The sequence below is a fragment of the Trachypithecus francoisi genome, unplaced genomic scaffold, assembly GCF_009764315.1.
Source record: "Trachypithecus francoisi isolate TF-2019V2 unplaced genomic scaffold, Tfra_2.0 Lachesis_group10, whole genome shotgun sequence".
Lineage (NCBI taxonomy): Eukaryota > Metazoa > Chordata > Mammalia > Primates > Cercopithecidae > Trachypithecus > Trachypithecus francoisi.
In genome coordinates this window covers 78,189,443-78,209,091 of record NW_022681455.1, presented here as the reverse complement: position 1 = coordinate 78,209,091, position 19,649 = coordinate 78,189,443, and the positions used below count along the sequence as shown (strand labels likewise).

Sequence of the window (19,649 nt, the reverse complement as noted above, 5' to 3'; positions counted from 1 at the left end):
TCTAGAAAACAGTTGGTCCAAATTACACCACCCAACAAAGAGAATGAATAAGAACAGGGGTGACTTCAGAGATACAGTAAAGCTGTGTATATTTTCTCCGTCAACAACAACAAAAACATCAAAGACAAATAGAAACTCCAAAACAAGCAATCCTCTAAAAGCTGTAAAGAAAGTCAGAACCGGATATGAATAAACTAAAGTCTGACCTGCCTGTGCGCAATCAAGGGTGCACAATTAAAAACAAAACAAAACAAAACAAACAGCAAACTCAGTTCACCTGAACCAATGATTCAGATTAAGTGACATAAAGTGACATAGAATTAGATGTCCCTTTCTAGGAACTCAACTTCTCTAATGCATACATAACCACAGCTTTGAAGCCAGGTAGTTTTCATCTTTTATAATCTACCTGTGATAGTGTGATTTGTGATAAGAAATATATCTTTGGTCTTTATTCCAGGTTTCCCACATGGGCTCTTAAAACGTTGGAATTTCCTAGGTGATGGGAGCGTCTTTTGTTCTAATATTTGGTCTTTGGTTCTGGTTCCTAAAACGGAGCTCCTAATCTCTTGGAAATTCCTGGGTGACGGGAATGTCTTTTGTTTTAATGAGGCAGCTTTCAACAGGGGCTCCTGGATGGAGGCTGGTCACCAGAAAGACCAAGCCAGGGTTAGAAGCTTGCAACTTTTAGCCTCGCCTCTCATCCTCCAGGAACGAGAAAAGGACTGGAGATTGATTTAATAATCAACGGAGCCTCCATAAAAACCCTCAATGAAGAGGTCAGAGATCTTCCAGGTTGAACACATCCACATTCTTAGATAATGACACACTCCAACTCATTGGGACAGAAGCTCCTGAACTTAGGACTCTTCTGGAACTCACCTTGTGTACTCCTTCACCTGGCTGTTCACCTGTATCCTTTATCATATTCTTTTTTTTTTTTTTAAAGACAAAGTTTCACTCTTGTCACCCAGGCTGGAGGGCAATGGCGCCATCTCGGCTCACTGCAACCTCTGCCTCCCGGGTTGAAGTGGTTCTCCTGCCTCAACCTCCCTATGTAGCTGGGATTACAGGGGTCTGCCACCATGCCCATCTAATTTTTGTATTTTTTGTAGACTGGTTTCCACCATGTTGGCCAGGCTGGTCTCTAACGCCTGCCCTCAGGTGATCTACCTGCCTTGACCTCCCAAAGTGCTGGGATTACAGGCATGAGCCACCACTCCCAGCCTATCATATTCTTTATAATACACAGGTAACCGTAAGTAAAGGTTTCCCTGAGTTGTGTGAGCCATTCTAGAAAATAATCGAACCTGTGGAAGAGTCCCAAAAACTTCTACTTTACAGTCAGTTGGTCAGAAGTTCCCAAGGCCAGGACTTGAAATTGGTGTCTAAAGTTGGGAAGCAGTCTTGTGGGGCTGAGCCGTTAACCTGTGGGTTCTGACACTAACTCCAGTCAGATTATGTTGGAATTCAATAAAATGGCGGTGGCGGATGTGGTGGTTAACACTTGTAATCCCAGCACTTTGGGAGGCTGAGGTGGGCAGACTACCTGAGGTCAGGAGTTTGAGACAAGCCTGGTGAGCATGGCAAACGCTCTCTCTAAGAAAAATACAAAACAATTAGCCAGGTGTGGTGGCACATGCCTGTAGTTCCAGCTACTTGGGAGGCTGAGGCAGGAGAATCACTTGAACCTGGGAGGTGGAGATTGCGGTGAGCCAAGATGGCACCACTGCACTCCAGCCTGGGTAACAGAACAAGATTATCTCAATATAATAATAATAATAATAAATTGTGGGGCACGCAGCTGGTGTTGAAGACTTGGTCGGTGTGGACCCCTCAACCCCCGCCAATATCTGGTCACAGAAGTGTTCTTTGTTGAAAGTACAGTGGGAAAAAACCTTTTTCCTAGTATTCAACCTACAATGCAAGAAACATGTGATTGTACTTTGTAAGACACAAAAAGCAAGTTTGTAAACCACAATATGTAAAAAATAATTTTTAGAAGTGGGGAAATGCAGGGGGAAGAACTTTATTAGAGAAAAATGTTAAGGTGCTAAATTCCTTCTCTTATGAAATGGAGAGTCAGTGATGCTGTCCAAGTTTCAGGAACTGTAAGGACGTCATCACTGGCAATGGTTCTCAACTGGGAGTGATTTTGTCCCCAAGGGACACTGAGCAAAGACTGGCAAACTTTGGTTGTCACAGCTGCAGTGAGTGTGCTATTGGTATCTAGTGGGTAGAGGCAGGGATGCTGTTAAACATCCTCTAATGCACAAGACAGCCCCACAGCCAAGAATGGTCTGGTCCAATGTGTCAGTCATACAAAAGTTGAGATATCCTGATTTATCACTATGAAGGAAACAACAAAATATAAAAAATGAAACAAAATTAGGGGAGAACAGAATGGGAGAAGGAAGAGAAAGGAAAAGGGGTAAGTGCAGCGGTGCAACCCTAGTTCACCGGAGCCTCTAACTCCCGGGCTCCAGTGATCCTCCGACCTCAGCCTCGTGAGCAGCTGGCAACACACGCACACGCCACCATGACCCACTGAATTTTTATTTTTTAATTAATTAATTAATGTCAAGACTGAGACTCTCTCTGTCGCCCAGGCTGGAATGCAATGGCACAATCTCAGCTCACCGCAACCTCCGCCTCCTGGATTCAAGCAATTCTCCTGCTTCAGCCTCCCGAGTAGCTGGGATTACAGGTGCCCACCAGTACGCCCAGCTGATTTTTTGTATTTTTAGTAGAGACGGAGTTTCACCATGTTGTCCAGGCCAGACCCTCATGATCCACCCACCTCGGCCTCCCAAAGTGCTAGGATGACAGGCGTGAGCCACTGGGCCTGGCCTATTTTTAATTTTTTTTGTAGAGATAGAGTTGCACCCAGGCTGATTTCTAATGCCTGGGCTCAAGAGATCCTCCCACCTTGGTCTCCCAAAGTGCTTGGACTACAACAGACGTGAGCCATCATACCCAGCTGCTTACAATTTTTTGAAAATAAAACATGTGATTTCCAAGTAAAAAAGACAAATTAAGTAAGTACTTAAAACTGCAAATATATGACTATGGAGGTTTCTGAGCAATCCAGGTCCCTAAGTAAATGGAGACACCTGGAAAGCGGTTTGGAAGCAGGGCATTGGAGTTTCCTTTGCAATACAGTATCCTAAATGTCCCTCTTTTCACCCCACTCAGGGAAGCAGAAAAGCCAATTCTTTCTCTCTCTCTTTTTCCCCCCTTTAAATATCTTTGAGTCATAGCAAATTGTCTCTTCTCTCTCTCTCTTTTTTATTTATTTATTTTTTTTGAGATGGAGTCTAGCTCTGTTGCCCAGGCTGGAGTGTAGTGGCACAATCTCGGCTCACTGCAACCTCCACCTCCCGGGTTCAAGTGATTCTTCTGCCTCAGCCTCCAGAGTAGCTGGGACTACAGGCGTGCGCCACCATGCCCAGCTAATATTTTGTATTTTTAGTAGAGACAGGGTTTCACCATGTTAGCCAGGATGGTCTCGATTTCCTGAGCTCGTGATCTGCCCACCTCAGCCTCCCAAAGTGCTGGGATTACAGGCGTGAGTTACCGTGCCCAGCCCTCTCTCTCTTTTTTAAGAGATGGAGTCTCATTCTGTCATCCAGGCTAGAGTGCAGTGATGGGACCTCCTAGGCTCAAGCCATCCTCCTGCCTCAACCTCCCGAGTAGCTGCGATTACAGGTGTATGCCAACCACACCTAGCTCAAATTTTCTTTTTTCAACTCTGATTTGTTCCACATTCACCTCTTGAATTCTGCTACCTTTTCTCCCACGCTGGGTAAGTATGACATCAAGCTTGGGAAGTTTCTAGATTCAGTGCTGTTTGCAGCAGGGCCAGGACTAGGGTGAGGAAGTAAGATAAGTGTTGAGCTGCGATGCAAATTTAAAGGGGGCCAGAAATCCCAGTAATCAAGTATATCATCCATTTTCATACCTGAGACTGCGTAATTTATAAAGAAAAAGAGGTTTAATGGACTCACAGTTCCACATGGCTGGGGAGGCCTCATAATGATGGTGGAAGGCAAAGGAGGAGCAAAGGCATGTCTTACGTGGCAGCAGGCAAGAGTACGTGTGCAAGGGAACTGCCCTTTATAAAACCACCAGATCTCATGAGACTTATTCACTATCATGAGAACAGCATGAGAAAAACCCACTCCCATGATTCAATTACCTCCCATGGTATCCCTCTCATGACATGTGAGGATTATGGGAGCTATAATTCAAGACGAGATTTGGGTGGGGACACACCATATCATTAAAATAAATATTTTAACGTGATACTTTTAAAAATAAAAATAAATGCAAAAAAAACCCATGATGAAAAAAAATCAATATGTTAAAAACAGACAGGATCAGAATTACTGCTTTGTGCTTTTGGCTCTGGCTCTGGCTCTGATCTTTCTCAGTGTCACACTGACTGACAGACAGAAACTTGCGATCCAGGTGTCCAGGAGTCTCATACTGCCAGGTGCTGTTATCTCACCTCAGGAATGACAATTCTTGGGGTGACCTAAACCATTTTCTTGGAGATACCCACTCACCTCCTCTTATTTTAAGTCCTTTCCTCTGATTGTATAATTTATAACTCAAGTCTCTGATACAGGATAAAATTCCATTTCTCCTTTGGAAAGCCACTATTTTGCACTGGATATGGATGCTAACACATCAAAGGCTGGGAACTGTGACTATGGGCTTCCAATTCTTCTGGCGAATTCTAAACACAGGACTATCTTTTTTTTCTTTTAAATGATACCCACGTTCAGCCACACGAGATGGCTCACTCCTGTAATCCCGGGGCTTTGGGAGGCTGAGGAAGGAGGATTGCTTGAAACCAGGAGTTGGAGAGCAGCCTAGGTGACATAGCAAGACCCTGACTCTACAAAAAAATTTAACAATTAGCTGAGCACAGTGGCATGCAGCCGTTAGTCCCAGCTACCCAGGAGGCTGAGTCTGGATGATGACTTGAAACCAGGAAGTTGAGGCTGCAGTGTGCTATGATCATGCCACTGCACTCCAGCCTGGGGGACAGAGTGAGACTCTGTCGCTACAGAAAATTTTAAAATTAGTTGAGTTTTTTTTTTTTTTTTTGAGACAGAGTCTTGCTCTGTCACCAGGTTGGAGTGCAGTGGCACAATCTCGGCTCACTGCAACCTCAACCGCCCGGGTTCAAGTGATTCTCCTGCCTCAGCCTCCCCAGTAGCTGGGACTACAGGTGCGTGCCACCATGCCTGGCTAGTTTTTTGTGTGTGTTTTAGTAGAGACAGGGTTTCACCATGTTGGCCAGGATGGTCTCGATCTCCTAATCTCGTGATCCGCCCTCCTCAGCCTCCCAAAGTGCTGGGATTACAGGCGTGACCCACGACGCCCAGCCTAAAATTAGTTGATTTTTAATCGTTCATGGTAGTGCACACCTGTAGTCCCAGCTACTTAGGGGGCTAAGGCAGAAGGATCACTCAAGCCCAGAAGTTCAAGGCTGCAACGAGCTATGATCACATCACTACACTCCCTATAAATATTATTTTCCCTATGAATGCCTTCACAGAAATGACCACCTCTGATGATTAGCATTCTAGCAGCTGTGATTTATCTCTGGGAACGATGAACGTTAGGTGACTGGAAATAACCTGAGCAATAATAGTATCACCTCCTGCCACGTCATCCTGAGAAATCTTGGCAAATATGATTATTGAGTTGTTCATTAAGTGTTTATGAAGATGTTCCATAGCTTGAACTTGACCCTGTCTTCTGGGGACAGGACCTTTGCTGGCAAAATATGACAATAAACCCTACTTTTAACATTCATTTCCACTGAGCTTCTCTTCCCCTCTCTTGTGTAGAAAGAATCTAGTCAAACAATAACAATTACAATAATAAGTTAATAATAACAACAACAGTAACAAGCATGAAGACAGCACTATTTATTGAGTGCTGATATGCATGCCAGGCACAGGGCTATGCCCTTCACATGTATTAGCAACTGAATGCTCAAACAACTTTATGGGGAGGTATTACTACCCCAATTTTATGATGACATTGAGACCCAGAGAGGTTAAGTAACTCACTCAAGGTCCCACAGCTAAACAGAGGCACAGTGAGATTCAAACCCATACCTCTCTGATTGCATATGCTGGGCTTGGATCATCATCATCAACAACAACATCATTGTTAGCAGTACATGGTGGCTCATTCCTGTAATGCCAGCACTTTGGGAGGTTGAGGCAGGAGGATCGCTTGAGCTTAGGAGTTTGAGACCATCCTAGGCAATATAGTGAGACCTTGTCTCTACTAAAAATCATAAAAGGTAGGCAGACATGGTGGCATGTGCCTGTAGTCTCAGTTACTTAGAAGGCTGAAGCAGGAGGATTGTTTGAGCCCAGGAGATCAAGGCTGCAGTGAGCTAGCATTTCACCACTGCACTCCAGCCTGGGCAACAGAGTGAGATACTGTCTCAAAAACAAACAAACAAACAAACAAAAAACAAAGAGCAACACAAAAATCACTTATCAGAGGAAGAAGAGAAGGATGAGAAAAATGAGAAGCATGAGAAAAATGAGAAGTTATTGTTTCTTGAACACCATAAAGAAGTAAATAGATTTTTTTTTTTTTTTTGAGGAGGAGTCTCGCTCGGTCTTCCAGGCTGGAGTGCAGTGGCCGGATCTCAGCTCACTGCAAGCTCCGCCTCCCGGGTTTACGCCATTCTCCGGCCTCAGCCTCCCGAGTAGCTGGGACTACAGGCGCCCGCCACCTTGCCCGGCTAGTTTTTTGTATTTTTTAGTAGAGACGGGGTTTCACCGTGTTAGCCAGGATGGTCTCGATCTCCTAACCTCGTGATCCGCCCGTCTCGGCCTCCCAAAGTGCTGGGATTACAGGCTTGAGCCACCGCGCCTGGCCGTAAATAGATTTTTTTTAAACCCCAGAGAATGAAGTAGCATTGGGAGAGACCATGTGAATTCACTCATCCAGCAAAGCATTCTTCTAGAACATCATGCTCCAGTAGACACCCCCAGACATACAGGTCACATTTATTGCATGTTTGTCGTGTACTGTATTTTCTTATTAGCTCTGATATCCACCTGTGGAAGTGGGAGCTTTTTGGCACACTACCCATTATACAGACAAGGAAACCAAGGCCAGAAGCATACAATAACTGACCCAGAATCCCACAGTTAGACCTGGGGAAGCCCAGATTCCAACTCAAGCAGACAACCCCAGGGCTTGTTCTCATAATCAACACTCTCTTGCCTCCCATTTCCCCATGGTCATTCTTTCTTCTAACAAATATCTGTTGTGCCTCAAATCTGTGCCCTTGTCTGGCAATAAGCAATAGGACAGCCTCAGTTTCTGTCCTCCTTCCCTGACACGTTCCCAAGCATTCCCCATTATTCCCGTGACCTCCCACTCCTCCTTCAAAGCACCTTCTCTTACCTGCCCTCAGTTCTGCAGGAAAATCCAGATAAAACTCCCCTCTACTTTGTAGTTTAAAGCTAGAGGGACAGGCAACAGGTCCTCTTTTCTTCTTAACTAACCGGTAAGGCCCATCTTTTTCTGCCTCTCTGCCGTGTTGCCTTAAAGACTGCTCCTTGTTGTCGGGGTCACACAGCTGGGCAGGATGCAACCAAGATCACGGGGAGGGGGTTATTTACTGAGCTCATTACTGTTTTACGCCACCCTGGCTATCATCTCTTTCCTCACCAACCAATGAATAACCAGGTCTCACCTGGTGAAAATGCAAATCAGTCTTCCACCTCTGACATCACAGCTGCACCTATGGCCTCTGTCCACTGAGTCTGCAACGATGAAGGCCTCACTCAGGTCCCAAGTTGTGCATTTCCTTCTTCCTAAGCCCTAACTTCCCCCTCTCATTAACATTATTGTAATATCAGCTCAATAGAAATATCAAGGTCCTTTCTAGAGGTTTTCTTTCTTGGACACCATAAGGAAGTAAATAGTTTCGTTTTGCGTGTTTTTTTTTAACCCTAGAGAGTGAAGTGGTGTGGGAAGAGATTGCCTGAATTCATTAATCCAACAAAGAAGAGAACGTGATGCTCCACTAGACACCCCCAGGCACTGGCTCCTTTTTTTTTTTTTTTTTTTTTTTTGAGACAGGGTTGGCCTCTGTCACCTAGGCTGGAGTTCAGTGCTGTGATCTCAGCTCACTGCAACCTCTGCCTCCTGGGCTCAAGGGATCCTCCTGCCTCAGCCTCCCAAGTAGCTGGAACCACAGTTAAGAGCCACCATGCCTGACTAATTTTTGTATTTTTTGAAGAGTTGAGGTTTTGTTGTGTTGCCCAGGCTGGTCTTAAACTCCTGAGCTCAAGTGATCCACCCATCTCGGTCTCCAAAACTGCTGGGATTACAGGTGTAAGCCACCCCACCTGGCCTGGCCACGTGTTTCTTTTGCTTTTTGTTTCTTTCTTTTTTTTTTTTTTGGAGACAGAGTCTCACTCTGTTGCCCAGGCTAGAGTGCAATGGCGCCATCTGGGCTCACTGCAACCTCCGCCTCCCGGGCTCAGGTGATTCTCCTGCCTCAGCCTCCCGAGTAGCTGGGATTACAGGTGTTGCCATTACACCCGGCTAATTTTTGTATTTTTAGTAGAGATGGGATTTCACCATGTTGGCCAGGCTGGTCTTGAACTCCTGACCTCAGGTAATCCACCTGCCTCGGCCTGCCAAAGTGCTGGGATTACAGGCATGAGCCACTGTGTCTGGCCGCCTGGCCACATTTTTCTATAGATACATCCCCTTTGGCAACATGTGGACCATACAGATTTAACTCTGTAATTATGATCACCAATGGCATGTCCCTTCTGGAAACAAAGGACAGGCAGTATAAAACCAGCCTACATTTCAAGACAGTTGACTCAAATTCCAGTGCTGACTCTGGCACTCTAAGACTGTAATGTCTCACCTCCTCTGAGCCTCAATTTCCTATTAACCTACAAAGTGGGAACTATATATGCTCCCTCCTTCTAGTGTTGAGAAGGGCTACATCAGTTAACATTTGAGAAAGTTTGGACTAAGATTATTTCTAGCCACCTAAGACTCAGATTCCCAGGGATAAACCCCAGCAGATGGGATGCTAATCCATCGCAAAGGGTTTTCTCTGAGAAGGAAATTTTATATTCATACAGAAATAAAGAAGGAAGTAGACAATCCAGGACTGCATCAAATTTCTGTATTTTTACAAATGCCAGAACAAACAAGATCCGTTTCCTATGGCACTTGCTGTTGGGGGAGTATCATTTAAAAGAAAAAAAAGAATGTCGTAGTTCTACAATTCACAAAAAGAATTGAGGTCTATAGTTACTGTTCCTTTTTTTTTTTTTTTTTTTTTGAGACAGGCTCTTGTTTTGTCAATCAAGGCTGGAATGCAGTGGTACAATCACAGCTCACTGCAGCCTCTGACTCTTGGGCTCAAGCGATCCTCCTGCCTCACTCAGCCTCCCAAGGAGATGAGACTACAGGTATGTACCACCACATTTGGCTAACGTTTTTAATTTTTGTAGATATGGGGTCTCTCTACATTGCCCAAGCTGGTCTCAAACTACTGGGCTTAAGTGATTATCCCCCCTTGGCTTCCCAAGGTGCTGGGATTACAGGCATAAGCCACTGCACCCAGCCCCAATCTTTGATGTACTAGTACTGAATAGAAAACAGTGGCTTTCCAATGGAGAAATGGAATTTTCTCCTGTGGAAGAGACTTGAGTTATAAACTGTGTCATCAGAGGAAATGAGAGGAGGAGGGTGGTGGTTTCCAAGAAGATAGTTTGATTTGCCTCAAGAGCTGTTATTACTTGGGTTGAAAGGACAGTATCTGGCAGCATTTGACTCTAGGAACACCTGGATCGTGGGGTTCTGCCTGCCAATCATCTTGGAGCTGAGCCAAAAAAGCTCCAGGCAAGAAGTCAAAGCAGTAATTTTGATACTTTTGTAGCTATAAGTCAGGATTTCTCAACCTCAGCAGTGTTGTCATTTGGGGCCAGACAACTGCCTGTTGTGGGGAGCTGGGGGGACTGTTCTGTGCATTGTAGGATGTTTAGCAGTATGCCCGGCTTCCATCTATTAGATACCAGGAGGACACCCCAACCCCACCCCATCTGCAAGCTATGACAACTAAAAATGTCTTCAGGAATGGGCAAATACCCCTGGGAGGCAAAACTGCCTCCACCTGAGAACCACTGCGCTAAATGTTACCAAGTTCCGTGGACTTTGAAGCGTCTCCTCGCTCTCCATTGCATGGGACAAGGAACTCAGCAACTCAACATTTTCTCTAATAGAGTTTTCTCCCCTCTGTTTCTCCTCTTCTAGAAACTATACCATAGTTTTACATATTTCGGTTTATGACACATATATGCCTTATAAACTGTAATTTTATAAGTCTGCAGGTAGACTGTCAGTTGGCAGTGCTGGTTGCTTCCAGAGTGAGAAACTGGGTGGCTGGAGACAGACATGGAGGGGGATACTTTTCAATATTTGCTTAGACATCTTTTGGATTTTTTCCATTTTTCTTTTTTAGAGACAGAGTCTTGCTTTGTCACCCAGGCTAGGCTCAAGCGATCCTCTTGCCTCAGCCTCCTGAGCAGCTGGGACTACAGGAACTCACCACTATGTCCACCTAATCTCTCTTTTTTTTGTTGAGATGGGGGTCTCCCTATGTTGCCTAGGCTGGTCTCGAACTCCTGGCCTCAAGCGATCCTCCCCCCTCAGCCTCCCAAGGCTCTGGGATTACAAGTCACTGTGCCTGGTCTCTTTGGGGTTTTATACCATGTGGCAGTGTAACTTTTTCAAAAAAATAAGTTAAATCTTGAAAATTGTCTCCCGTGAATTGCGGGCAGTATGAATAGCATGGTCCCATCTTTTTAAAAGATAGGTAGAAATAATCTCTATTATTACACCCAGGAGGAGAGGGAGAAATCTGGAGTAACACACATGAAACTCCAAGCAGCAATTATCACCAGGGGGTAAATTAGCGGAGTTTTTCACCTTCTATGCAAATATTTTTATAAATACAATTTTAAAATAACTTGCATGTGTATTGTGTTAGTAATTGGAGAAAACAACAGGAACAGTAAAAGAAAAAGATCTATTTCCAAGGTCACTGGGGAGCCCCTCAAGTTTGGGAAGTGAGGAAGAAGGAGAACCTTCTGGAAGCAGCAGATGCTGGGAGCCCCAGACACAGGAAGCAGGAACCCTAGATAGAGGCTGATGATTGAATTAGGGGGTACAATGAGGGGGGCATGAATTAAGAGAGAAATGAAAATAAATGAGCAGACACTGGAATAGAAAGGATAGCTCTGTGTCATTGGATGGGTTATGAATTTCCCTGAGCCTGCCTCAGTTTCCTCAGCTATAAAATGGAAGTCATTATAATATATAAGTGACTAACATTTATCACTACATTGTTCTAGCCCTATGAGTTAGGTACTACTAGAATCATCCCAGTTTACAGATGAGTCATTTGAAGCACAGAGAGGTTAAGTAACTTGGCCCAAGGTCACACAGCAAGAAAGTGGCAGAGGCAGGATTTTAACCCAGGTGGTCTGGCTCTGGAGCCTGAGTTCTATAGATGACTAGGGCTGGGACTTAGCACAATACCCAGCACATGGTAAGCAGAACAGACATTAAAGACTATGATTATGTTAAAGGGCTAGGATTCCTCATCTACCAAGTACCATATTAAAGGATGTAGTGCCTCCGCGCAAGAGGAAAGCACAATATCCTTCCCAGCCCATGCCAGCCTTATTGTCCCCAGAAACTGCCCTGGACTTTTTTTTTTTTTTTTTTTTTTTGAGACAGGATTTCGCAATGCCGCCCAGGCTGGAGTACAGTGGCACGATCTTGGCTCACTGCAACCTCCACCTCCCAGGCTCAAGCAATTCTCGTGCCTCAGCCTCCCAAGTAGCTGGAACCACAGGCATGCACCACCACGCCTGGTTAATTTTTGTACTTTTAGTAGAGACAAGGTCTTGCCATGTTCCCCGGGCTAGTCTGGAACTCCTGGACTCAAGTGACCTGCCCGTCTTGGCCACCCAAAGTGCTGGGAATACAGGATTGATTAACCGTGTCCAGCCTGCCCTGGCACACTTAAAGTCAGCATTTGTCCTACCAGAACACAAAACTCTCCAAAATGTTGACAGGTGGAGATCCCTGGAAGGAGACCATCTAGATGAGAAGCGGGTGGTAGGGTGCACCTGAAGTCCTAGCTACTTGGGAGGCTGAGGCAGGAAGATCACTTGAGGCCGGGAGTTTGAGACCAGCCTGGGCAACACAGCAAGATCTCGTCTCAACAAAAATTAAAAAATTAGCTGGGTGTAGAGGCGAGCACCTGTAGTCCCAGCTACTCAGGAAGTTGCGGTCAGAGGATCGCTTGAGCTATGACTTTAAGACTGAAGTGAGCTACAGTTGTGCCACTGCACACCCACTTGGGCAACAGAGCAAGACTCAGTCTCTAGGCCGGGCGCGGTGGCTCAAGCCTGTAATCCCAGCACTTTGGGAGGCCGAGACGGGCAGATCACGAGGTCAGGAGATCAAGACCATCCTGGCTAACACGGTGAAACCCCGTCTCTACTAAAAATACAAAAACTAGCCGGGCGAGGTGGCAGGCGCCTGTAGTCCCAGCTACTCGGGAGGCTGAGGCAGGAGAATGGCGTAAACCTGGGAGGCGGAGCTTGCAGTGAGCTGAGATCCGGCCACTGCACTCCAGTCCGGGCGACAGAGTGAGACTCTGCCTCAAAAAAAAAAAAAAAAAAAAAAAAAGACTCAGTCTCTAAAACTAAATAAATAAATAGATGTGAAGGGGTTCAAGGAAAAGGTGCTTTATTTAATCCTCCTTGGAGAGCTTGACCTACACAGCAACAGATCCTAAGGCCACGAATGGAAAGGAGCATCAAGCATCAAATAACATGGACAGTTATAGCTGTCATTCATTATGTGCCAGACATTCTGCCTAGTGCTCTCCAGACATGAATGCAGATCGTTCCTCCAACAGCCCTAGGCGGTCCTATGATTCTCCCCATTCTACAGACGAGGAAACTGAGGGTCCAAAGGCAATTTGCCAAAATCCCAGAGCTAGGAATTACTCCGGGATGACATGCGAACCCGGTTCTAGCTAGAATAACCACTCCACAACTGTCCTTCCCACCTGAAATCCTCCTCCCAAAGCTTCATCAGCTGCAAGCAGGTGGAGGAGACAGGACATTCTTTCATATAACAAAAGAACGGTGGGTCTTGGAGACAGCCTCTTGGTGCCCCCAGGTGAAGAGCAGGGATATGGGTGGCACCCCTTCCTCTTCGGGGCCTGGTTCTGTGGGCTACTGAGAAGGCAGGGAAGCTCCTTCATTACCTCTGCCCCATGACATCCCACTCTTCCTTCTGCCTCTTCTAAATGGACGCAACTACTGTGCCATTCCCCCACTCTTGTAGAGGCAGTCACAGCACTTACTGTAGCTAATGTTGATTGAGCACCTACTAAGTGCCAGGCACTGTTCTGTTTCATCTTTATTTAATCCCCACAAAAGGGTGGGCTCGGGCTGGGTGTGGTGGCTCACGCCTGTAATCCCAGCACTTTGGGAGGCTGAGGCGGGTGGATCAGCTGAGGTCAGGAGTTCAAGACCAGCCTGGCCAACATGATGAAACTCCATCTCTACTAAAAATACAAAAAAATTAGCCGGGCATGGTGGTGGGCACCTGTAATCTCAGCTACCTGGGAGGCTGAGGCAGGAGAATTGCTTGAACCTGGAAGGCAAGAGATGGCAGTAAGCCCAGATCACACCACTGCACTCCAGCCTGGGCAACAGAATGAGACTCTGTCTCAAAAAAATAAATTAAAAAAAAAAAAAAGTCAGGCTTGGTGGCTCATGCCTGTAATCCCAGCACTTTAGGAGGCTGAAGAAAGAGGATCTTTTGAGCCCAGAAGTTCAAGACCAGACTGGGCAACATAGTGTGACCTCCATCTCTACAAAAATTTAAACAATTAGCTAGGCATGGTGGTGTGTGCCTATAGTCCCAACTACTCGGGAGGCTGAAGCAGGAGGATCGCTTGAGCCTGGGAGGTTGAAGCTGCATGAGCTACAATCACAGCACTGCACTCCAGCCTGGACAACAGAGCGAGATAGCAACTCGAAAGAAAAAAAAATCCCACAAAAACCCCATAGGATAGGTGCTATTACTGTCCTCATTTTACAGATAAGGAAACTGAGGCACAGAGGAATCAGATAACTGCCACATTTACCCTGCTAGGAGGTGATGGAACCTGGATTGCACGTCAAGATCACACAGACTCCTCTACAGACCACCCAGGTAACATGGGGTGACTTATTCAACCTCTTTAAACTTTTGTCTCCTAATCAGTAGTCTGAAACTAGCAGGGGTTAATGGAAGGATAAAAGGTAACATATGCTCCTTATTCATTCAAGAAGTATTTATAGGACATCTACTGTGTGCCAGACACTGGGGATGTATCTGCAAGCAAAACAGAAAAAAATCTTACCCTTCCAGCATGCACACATTAGTAGGGGGACACATATGTGGGTTAGCTCAGTAGATCTTCACAACCCCATAGGCAAGCTACTATTATTGCACCTGTTTCACAGATAGGGAAAAGGGTCTCAGAAGTGGCAAACCCAAGTTCACTCTTCTGAGAAATGGTGGGACCTGGATTAGATAATATCCAGTTTCCGGAGTTTGACTTCCTGAATTCAAATCCCACAGTTTCCATTTAATTGCTGTTGGCAAGTTACTTAACTGTCTGAAACTAGATCTCCCAAGGGTAAAATAGGACCAGGAGACCCTATTTCATAGATTACCCCAGGAGAAATAACAACATCTCACATTTAGGAAGCAAACAAGGCTCACAGAATCTCTGTGAGGGAAGTCTAATTTTAACCTTTTTTTTCTTTCTTTTTTTTTTTTTTAACAGATGTGGAAACTGGATCCCAGAGAGGATAAGTAACCTGTCCAGAGGTGCACAACACACAAACAGTGCGCTTCCAAAGCTCATGTTCGCTCTGACCCAGGCCGCTTCTCAGATAAAAAAACTCACCGGATCGGGCATGGATTATTCTTTTCTTCCTGCACCTGCAGGGCGGGCTGCACGAGGGCGGTGGCCGGCCATGTTCGTTCCCTGGAAGCTTTCTTAAATGCAAAGGGTCCGAACGCGGCTGTCTGGGGCTGGAGCCGCAGCCCCCTCTACGTGCTCCCCGATTCCCGCGCCTGGTGGTTCTCCCCGCACTCTGGCGCCACACCCCACTCGCTCCCTGCTCCCGGCCACTGCTGCCACGCTTGGGGGCCCAGCATTGGGGACACCCCGCCCAGTTCTTCCCGGACTCTCTGGGAGCCGGCGAGGGGACTCCGCCAAGACACCCCTGCTCGGCTGGCAGCCCTGGCGCTGGCCCCACTCCTGGCGAACCCGCCTCACCTCTTGGCGCTCCTGTTGCCACTGCGTGCGCTGGCCCTCTAGTCGACCCCGGCCTGGGGCAGCCCGCAGGCGGCGCGCCCTGCTCCAGGGACGGCCTTCCTGCCTCGGGGGCCGATCGCTTTCTTCTGGGAATTGAGCCAGTTCCTGTTGGGTTGGGAGGCCTGCTGGCATCCGAGACCTCTATCCACTGCCCGTAGTCTGCATTCATTCTTTCTTTCCGTGAGCCAGCCTTACCCGGAGGCCACCAGATGCGGCGCAGGCCTGGGTGTTGCAGCTCTTGGAGGACCCAGCAGGCGTATGGGCCAGGGTTGCGCTCTCCAAAACTCTGGCCAAGAGCCACATCATCTAATCCTAAGAGAAATGCAAGTCCTCTCATGATTATCACTAACTACCAGATAAATGCAAATCAAAACCATAATGAGATATTGGAACAGGAATTAAAAGAAATTAAAGAGTGCGTAAGCAGAAACTCAGTTGTATGTAAGAAAACTCAGTTCCCCCTGAGAAAGAAAAAGAGCTGAAGGCCTTTAAAAACGCCTATTTTTCTGTGGCTAGTGAGCCTTATCTCTCCTCCCTTCCCAGGCCTTTGAAGCCCCTGATTCCCTAGCTGTGTAGCTGCAATGTCATTAGACAGATAAACTCAAGTCACAAAACATGTTTCTCCTTGAAAAGTAAGAAATGATGTAACACATGTCTCAGTTGAATAACTGCCTTTGTTTCTCGCTTCTGTAGTATGCTTCCCCCTGCACAGATCTCCCTACCCCCACGAAATGCTTAAAAGGTAACTTAACTCTTTGTTCAGTGCTCAGTCCTTTGGATGTTAATCCAACTGGGCCAGTTCACCTAAATAATTAATAAATAATCCTCCTGAACCCCACCAGTCTCTCTGACTCCTTAAAAATCCCGCCAATGGTGTAAACCCGGGAGGCGGAGCCTGCAGTGAGCTGAGATCGGCCACTGCACTCCAGCCTGGGCGACAGAGGGAGACTCCATCTCAAAAAAAAAAAAAAAAAATCCCGCAACATTTCCACTTCACATCTACTAGACTGGCAACTATCAAAAAACAAAAACAAACAAACAAAAAATAAGTGTTAATGAGGATGTGGAGAAATTGTGCAGTTAGTGGGAATGCAAAATGGGTGCCACTGTGGAAAACAGTATAGTGGTTCCTCAAAAAAACAAAAACAGAAGGGTGTATATGCAAAAAAAATTCAAAGCAAGATCTCAAAATGACATTTGGGCTGGGCATCATAGCTCAGTCCTGTAGTTCCAGCACTTTGGGAGGTTGGGCAACATGGTAAAACCCAGTCTCCACAAAAAAAAAAAATACAAAAATTAGCCAGGCATGGTGGCACATGCCTGTAGTTCCAACTACTCAGGAGACTGAGGTATGAGGATGGCTTGAGCCTGGGAAGTGGAGGCTGCAGTGAACATTAATCATGCCACTGCACTCTAGCTCAGGCAACAAAGGAAGATCCTGCCTCAAAAAAAAAAAAAAAAAAGATATTTGCACACACATGTTTACTGCAGCATTATTCACCATAGTCAAGCGTTAAAAGCAAAAGCAAAATGTCCATCAGCAGATGAATGGGTAAAGACAATGTGGTTATGGTTATATATACACAATGGAATACTATGCAGCCTTAAAAAAGAAGGAAATCCCATCACATACTACCACATGGATGAACCTCAAGGACATCATGCTAAGCAAAATAAACCAGACACAAGAGGGCAAACACTGTATGATTTCAATCATTGGAAGTACCTAAAGCAATCAAAATCAGAAACAGAAAGGAGAAAGGTGGTTGGTTGCCAATGGCTTAGAGAAAGGAGGAGGGAGATAATTCGTGTGCAGTGAGCATAGAGCTTCAGTTTTTCAAGATGAAAACATTCTAAAGATCTGTTACACAATGTGAATACTTCCTATACTTCACACTGATGAACTATACAGTTAAAAATAATTAAGACTGGTAAATTTAATCAGGTGTGTTTTTACCATAATATTGAAATGTCATTATGTCCTTACAATGTCATAAATGTAATTGTGATTATTGCAACCAAGAAGAGGTATGTAATGTTGCAAGAATTTATAATTAGGGGCATTCCCCCAGTGTCAGGGAAGGTTTCCCTAAGGAAATAATGCTTCAGTGAGCATCTGAGTCAAAGTCAAAGTGGGGAGGTCACATGGCAAGTCTAATTTCTTGTATGTAATACAGTTATCTGTCCATTTGAACTTTTCTGCTTTGTAAGTAGAATCAAGGATAATGGGGGCATGATGGCAGAGGCCTGTAGTCCCCAGCTACTTAGAAGGCTGAGGTAGGAGGACTGTTTGAACCCAGGAGTTTGAGACTGCCATGAGCTATGACTGCACTCCTGCACTCCAGCCTGGGCAACAGAGTGAGACCCTGTCTCAAAAAAAAATTGTTTTAATGTTAAAAGATGAAAAAAATAATAATAATGATGACAACAACAGCCAACATGTACTGATAAGTAATTCAGTTAGTTAATTACTTAATTAACATAGTAGTCAAGTGCAGGGATTCTGAAGCCATACTATTTGACTTTGAATTCCAGTTCTGCTATATCCTTACTAGTTTCATAATCTTGGGCAAACTACTTAATCTCTGTACCTCAGTTTCTTCATCTGTAAAATGAGGGCAATAATAGTGAGACAGCCAGTTGGGAGGGGATCCCTCAATAATCTCCAGCCTCTCCAATCGGCCTGCACACTGGGAGGAGCCACACAAGTTTGTGCTATATGCAGCAGGGAGGAGCCTGGCCCCTCCTCTTTCTGTGTGGAACCTGGGATTTGAATGGCCAGGTGGAAAGTGCTCTAACAGAGACTCTGGCCCAGTGAGAGTCCCTGTTTCCCCCTTTTCCCCCTTTTCACCCAATAAAACCCTGTCTTACTCACCATTCAAATTGTCTGTGAGTCTGAATTTTCATGACCATGGGACAAAAAATCCTATATTTAGCTGAACTAAGGAAAAGCCCTGCAACATTTTTGGCACCCAATGTGGGGCCCGAGAAGTGGTGAGTGAGATGCAAATCAAGAATTATTTTTCTCTCTCCCTTCCAAGCCTTTTCATCCTCATGGCCTTTTCCTTCCCCTTTTGGGATGGACCAGAAAGCAGCTCCCTGCTGCTCCCCATTCCCTCATGGAGCTGGGATGCATGGTCCAAGGGCCCCACACAGCTGGCTGGCTGGTTCCCCGTGACACCCCACTGCTGCAGCCTTCCCTTTCCCTAGCCAAGGAGTTTAACTCTACCAGACAGTAATTAAGCTTAAACTTGTCTCTCTGGTGGAGGACCTACTTGCATAAGAATAAGACATTCTTCCCCAGGCATTTTTAAACTGTTTATTTTTCTTTCCTATTCTCCACCCTATCAGCAGTTCATTTTTAAAGTTTTTTTTTTTTTTTCTTTTATACATCATTTTTACCAGGCCAGACTCCAAAGCTATCACTGTTTATATTTTCTGCAAAGTTTTGGTTGTGAAATCAAGCCTCCATCTTGTTTTACATCCTGAGGGCATGGCTTGTAACTTTGGTGGCAAGGCTTTGTTTAGCAGTCCTACCTTAGGGAATACATTTCTTTCTGGTTTGATATTTGTATATTTTCCTAGTCCTGTCTCTTAAAGGGCCCCAGCCAGTGGACTGGATTGTCTTCTGCCTGTGTATGTGTTATATGTGATGTCTGTAAAAAGAGCTCTAATTAATTTGGCCTAAAGAAAGACAAGCACTTGCATCTAATATTTTTTAAAGGGGAGATAAAAACTGTGGTACCTTTCAGTTCATGTGACTTTAATCTTGAGAAATAAAAACAGTCTTAAAGATTATTGGTAAAAAGCAGATGTCATTAAAATGTGAGTAGGTAGACAAAATAATGCAGGTCAAATGCTAGGTTTGGTAAGTGTTTTGCGGTTACAAACTGCTTTTTGGGTTTTGGGAACTATTTGACTTGCCAGCTTCACAACTGGTAAGGCCTGGGGACCTATGGAACTAACCACACCCTTAATTATAATGGAGTCAAACCTTGGCTGTACTTAGCACACAATTAAAACAACTTAGCAGGTTTTAAATTAAAGTTAAAAATTGCTAGCAGTTACCATTATAACACTTAATTGAAACTACTGGAAATAGATTTATATGCAAGGTGTATAAGAACAGTACAATTATTTTTTAAAAAAAAAAGTTATAAGAATGCAT

At 45.2% G+C, this 19,649-nt stretch overlaps 1 long non-coding RNA gene across 2 annotated transcripts in view; it reads right to left on the bottom strand.

The window, feature by feature from the left end:
- LOC117087537 overlaps nucleotides 1–15,761 on the bottom strand; it is a 30,400-nt gene extending 14,639 nt beyond the window's left edge. Inside the window, exon 1 of one of the 2 annotated variants that reach the window (XR_004438845.1) lies at nucleotides 15,443–15,761. This is a non-coding gene — a long non-coding RNA (uncharacterized LOC117087537). Of the gene's footprint in view, nucleotides 1–7,452; nucleotides 8,046–15,442 lie in introns of those variants that run through there. The other variant, XR_004438844.1, reaches the window with a different exon arrangement.
- Nucleotides 15,762–19,649: the final 3,888 nt, after the last annotated feature.